Source organism: Saimiri boliviensis, chromosome 10 (assembly GCF_048565385.1).
Source record: "Saimiri boliviensis isolate mSaiBol1 chromosome 10, mSaiBol1.pri, whole genome shotgun sequence".
NCBI lineage: Eukaryota > Metazoa > Chordata > Mammalia > Primates > Cebidae > Saimiri > Saimiri boliviensis.
This window is the reverse complement of record NC_133458.1, coordinates 70361435-70367434: the sequence shown is the minus strand read 5'-3', so window position 1 is coordinate 70367434 and position 6000 is coordinate 70361435.

Below are 6000 nucleotides of genomic sequence, written 5' to 3'. Positions count from 1 at the left end.
CATAATTTAGTATCCTTACTCTTGCAGCTGCTATGGCTTTTTTTCTAAGTCAAGTTTGTCATGCTTGCAAATTTCTTTGTATAAGCAGTTCTCCCTAAAGGCTCCTTAGTCTTTACTCAACTGAGCTTCTTGAGGGAGTACCTATCAGTTTGCCAGGGAGCATAAGCATTGCTGAATCCCTAATCAAACTCACTTTATGCCCTGTCCCCCAGACTCAGTAGGCTCTAGAGCAATGAAACAGAAACAAATAAAACTAACATACTGTAGATATCCAGGAAGCCGTGTTTCATGATCAGCTAGAGATAACTGGGTTGGACAGAGTGGATTCGACCTTCTGAGCTGTTTGAGAGCACGCTCTTGGTTTGAAGATAAACTCTGTAACTTTACTGCCAACTGTACCCTCTTTTTTAGATTGCCTTGCACTCTGGGGAGTCTCTCTCTCAAGTGGTTTTTGCCATTCAGTTTTAATTACCACTGTAATTAAGTTTATGGTTTATCTGTGAAATTAAAAAAAAAAATGCCACGTTTATATTGTATTTAAAGTGGGGGACTGAGTATGTAAATATGTAGATCAAAAACATCAGTGGAATGCCCCAAACTGCTTTCTTTTATGATCTGATGTTTGGGATTATTGGATTTTGCACTTTAAAGAAAAACAATTACTTTAGCTTTGTGTTTGTTTTTGTTTCCAAAATAGGAGATAATGCAAATTCAGACAGCTATTTGCAGGTCTTTCCCATGTGGATGTGCCTACCCTTTAAAGCTTTCTACTACCTGAATGCCTCTAACTATAATGTTGGTTTAGCTATGCATTTTGGATGCTTTGCTAACCATTAAAGTTTGCTGTTTACACATCACAATTATATCTCCATAACCTTTTTTTTTTTTTTGGCAATAGTTAAAACTCACGTAATTGTAGGAAATTTGACGTAAATTTCAGTCCTTTCTGAAATACTTAAAACACTGGATTTTTTAGAAGTGCATGAGGAATATTATTTTAACACACAGCTTTTATTTTCACCAAGCCCACGTTAAACCAAGGTAATTTTGTTCCATGTTGCGTAATGTTCTTACTTGTGATTATTCCTGCAGGTTTCTCTCTCTCTTTTTTTTTAAATCACAACAACTAAAGGGCAATGACAGCTGCTGGAGTTACAATTGTCAGACATTTTAGGTAGTTTTCCCCTTTGCAATAGACAATTCTGTCAAATATACTAAATAGTGTATATGTTGAGATTGCCACCAACTGGCGAAAATAGAGAATTTTCATTTTAATGAGTAATTAAAAAAAAATTTTTTTCCCAGAATATGAATTTGTACAGTTAGGTTCTTTAAAAAATATGTCTCAAATCCCATTAGGAGGATAAAAGGTTTCATTATTACAAATCAAGTTAAAGTTCTACTGAAAGCATAAAACGATCATCATTATGAAACCATTTAAAGACCTTTATTTACATCTCTTGTAGCCTCCACAAAGAAGGAAAAGTGAAAAAAGTTATAAAACTAAATATATCAAAGTGTTATCAGTGGTTTTAGTTGAGCGTTATCAGTGATTATTGTTGATTAAAAGGGATCAAAATAATTTTTTTGCTTTCTTACACTTTTACTTACATTTTTCCTGCAGAAAGCTTGTACTGCCTTAAAAGAAAATATAAACCTAAAGAGGAAAAATAGTTATATGTAGGTAAATAATTTGAAATTGTATTTCATGCTCTATGAAGTGTTAAAAAAGAAAAAGCATCACCCTAAATCAATACCACATTTAACTAAAGAGATACAAAAGGAACAAAAGCTTAGAGATTGAATTGCAGCTTTCATCACTCCACTAGCACAAATTTTAAATTCAAATGCATACATAAGAATTTATTATGTAATACAGATGTCATTTCAAATCCATGTGCAAGGGTGCCTTGGTCATCTTACATGGTATAACAAATCTCAGATGATAAAAATTCTAAATTCAAAATTAAATAAACTTTAAAACATGTAAGTGATGCCAGGTGTGGTGGCTCATGCCTACAATCCTAGCACTTTGGGAGGCCAAGGTAGGCAGATTGCCTGAGCTCAGGAGTTTGAGACCAGCTTGTGCAAAAAGATGAAACCCTATTTCTACTAAAATACAAAATAAATTAGTCAGGCATGGTGATATGCACCTGTAGTCTCTCTGCTACTTGGGAGGCTGAGGCAGGAGAATTGCTTGAACTCAGGAGGTGGAGGTTACGGTGAGCCAAGATTGTGCCACTGCTCTCCACCCTGGGTGACAGAGCAAGATTCCATCAAAAAAAAAAAAAAAAGAAAGAAAAGAAAAATCTAAGTGAATATTTAGATTAACCAAAAAGGCAAAGAAAAATTATGAAGAAAAATATAAAGAAAAAAATTGAAGGAAAACATGTGTGTATGAAAATTGCCATAAAAGGAAATGATAAAAAGGAAAAATTATTTATAGCATACAGAACTGACAAAATAAATAAGACATTTTTTTAAAGGGTCTATGAGCATTTCAAAAACACATTTAACTTGAAAAGATTGTACTTTTTATAAAAATAAAAAATTTTGCTATTAAATTGGCCAAGATTTAAAATATTTTATTATATCCAATGTTATCAAAAGTACTTCATGTTGTAAAACTGTTCTGCTGCTTAAAATTATTTCTTATGAAGATATATAACAACATGGAAAAATGATCATATAAAATTTAAATTAAAAAGAGGATTTAATAATAACACGGTTTTTTTCTATTTGTCCAGAAGGATATATTTCAAAGTTTCAATAGTGATTATCTGTATTACTTGAGTTAATGGTGATAATTTTCTTCATTCATATTTGTATTTTTTAAATTTTTTTTTTTTTTTTTGAGACAGAGTTTTACTCTTGTTGCCCAGGCTAGAGTGCAATGGCATGATCTCGGCTCATCACAATCTCCACCTCGCAGATTCAAGCCATTCTCCTGCCTCAGCCTCCCAAGTAGCTGGGATTATAGGCATGCACCACCATGTCCAGCTAATTTTTTATATTTTTAGTAGAGAAGGGGTTTCTTGTAAAAATAATTGCAAGTATATAAACTGCTTCTTAAATTTTCTTTAAAATCAGGGTATAAAATAATACATATAGCTTCATTAATGTTTTAGTAAAGATACAAGCATGTGTGTATATCTACTTATTTATATTTTAAAATTCATATAAGTAGATTAAAATTTATTTTAGAATTTTAATAGTGATTATTTGCATGGTTACTTCTATGGCTATGTTTTTATGGTTTAAGTAGTGGTTACAGGTTATAGGTAGTTATAAGTGATAATCTTCTTCATTAATTTTGTAATTATTTTACTACTGATAAGCAAAAATGTATGTGCTCTATGTATACATTAAAAATTGTTGTTAGAAAATATTTGGTAATATGAAAAAACAGTCATGAAAACTCTAGTTAAAAACAGAAAAAAACACAACCTAGTATATGCAGTTTGTTCACTGCTAGAAATGGAAGCACATGTCTATTTTATTCACATGTGTATATTAATAGATTTTTAAAACTTGGAAGGGTATATTCTGAAGTTTTAATTGTGATTATAGTACTGCGGATATAGTGGATAGTTTTCTTCTTTATTCATTTATAACTTTTAAACTAGAAATGATAAAGCCTACACATAGATATCAAATATATATATCAAATAGTATACATTAAAGAAGTGCAGTGGCTGGGTGTGGTGGCTCATGCCTGTAATCCAAGCACTTTGGAGGCCAAGGTGGGCGGATCACCTGAGGTCGGGAGTTCAAGACCAGCCTGACCAACATGGTGGAACCCCGTCTTTGAAAAATAAAAAGTAAAAAAAAAAAAAAAAGAAGTGCAGTGTATGTCAATTATATCTCAATAAAGCTGATACAAATATATAATGCTGTCCAATAAAAACAATTACATCTATTATTTCTAAAAAGAAACATGAATAATTTTAAAACACAACAGTGTTCACTTTTTACTAGCTCAGTGTTTATTTTATCCCATTTGTATGGTTGGTGTAAAAGTAATTGTGGCTTAGTGCAAAAGTAATTGCAGTTTTTGCCATTAATTAAAAATAATTAAAAGTAATTAATGAAAAAATAAAAGTAATCATGGCAAAAACTGTAATTACTTTTATACCAACCTAATACAATACCCAAGACTTTTAAAAATATTTATTTGCTAGCACTTGGTACAGTAATGAATTAGCATTTTAAACTAATTTTTACAAGTTGGGATCTGCACATTCTTTGCAAGGTTGGTAGAGTGGGGTGAGTGGGGTAGAATATTCCTACTTATCAAGATATGTTAGTCCCTAAAAAGAAATGAACATCACATCCAAGAAGCTGACTACTTTGTGGAAACATTCAGCTATTTACTTTTTCATCACAAGATGATGATTTCGTATGATTCACAGATTTAAGTAAGCAAGCAAGCATGATATGAATTTTCAAAGTAAACCACTAATTTAGATCCTAACATCTCTCATTAACATATCCTGTGCTGAAGTAGTAACTTTATTGATTATGTGAACTGTTAAATAGTCCATCTGCAATGCAAATGTAACTTTAAAATTAAAAACCCGACATCAATTCATTTTCCTTAAGCAACTTCAGAACTAAATTAAATAAAACACTTGATATGAGGCAGCCAGAGTTTTCTGATGAAGCTTTCAAATATCTGGCATGTTAAAAGTGTGCTGTGCTGCTAGGTATGTGAAAGATGACACTAGAGAAAGAATGACAGTCTCAATCATTTTTTAATAAAGGAAAATATACAGTTCTGTGCCGTTGCATACTGCTTGACTGGTGGCAATGGTAATATGTATTCAGAGATATGATGATGTATCTGTTTGTCTTGCTGAGCTGTGCAGAGACCTCTTGGACAGATGCTCCCATGTGACTGCTGGCTGTATAGTTTGGTCTGCCTTCTTTGCAAGGCTCACAGTCTAAAACCCAAGCAGCTAATTTTTAAATACTAATGCATAGCACAGACCTAAGAATGAATAGAAATACTCATCCCTGAGGCATGTCGTGAGTTGATTATAATAAAATTGCTTAATTATTTATTAGTAATTCCTTTATAAATTACTCTGGTTTTGCTGGAGGGCATAAACTGTGAGAGGGGAGAAAAGAGAGAGCTGAAATAGTCAGGGGACACTGTGGGTAAGGGTTTCCCATACTACACAGATCCCTTTTAACTATCCTGCAAATGCTTTGGAAACAGGAATCTTTTAACAGGGAGTTGAAAGGTCAGATTTGTATTTTCTCTGTGTAATGGACGATGGATTTGAAGGGAATGAGAGCAAAGAGGCAGGCAGTAACTAGTTAAGGTGAAAGGCTGAAGTGAAGAGTTGCAGTACAGCTGAAAAAGAAGTGGAGAAGCCCCAAAAACAAAGGCTAAAGAAGGTAAAGCTATAGAAAAACATTTAGGAGGATTTGGTAGTTGATTGGATATGACAGCCAGAGGTAAAGGAGAGGAAATAATTGAATTTTCTGTTTTATATAACTAGGTAAATAGTAGTAACCCCCTTAACTGATATTGAAATCACAGGTGCTGATGCAGATTAGAAGGGGAAGCATAAGTGGCTGTTGACCTACTTTTCCTAATGGATACATGCAGTCACTCAGAAATTTTATAAGAGCAATTGTATGGCCAAAAATACAATAAACAATGACAGCAAAACTATAAACAAAGTCCTCCAACTAAATCATGAAAGGCCCGGAAAATATGAGAATCTTTTTATGAAGCTGATATCAGGGACATGGACAAAGATGGAAGAATTAGATTATATTAATTGTATTTGTTATGTTGCAATGGGAATGATTTTACTTGCTATAATAATGAACTCTGTTCTACTGGGTATTCTCACCTATTCATTCATTAGAATGAGGTTTTATTCTTTTCCTTTCACAAAGTAAATATACAATGTGATCAAATAAATTTTGATGATTGCCAACAGATGGTGAGGGGCTCAACTTGAGGACCATCTGATCTTTGGCTTT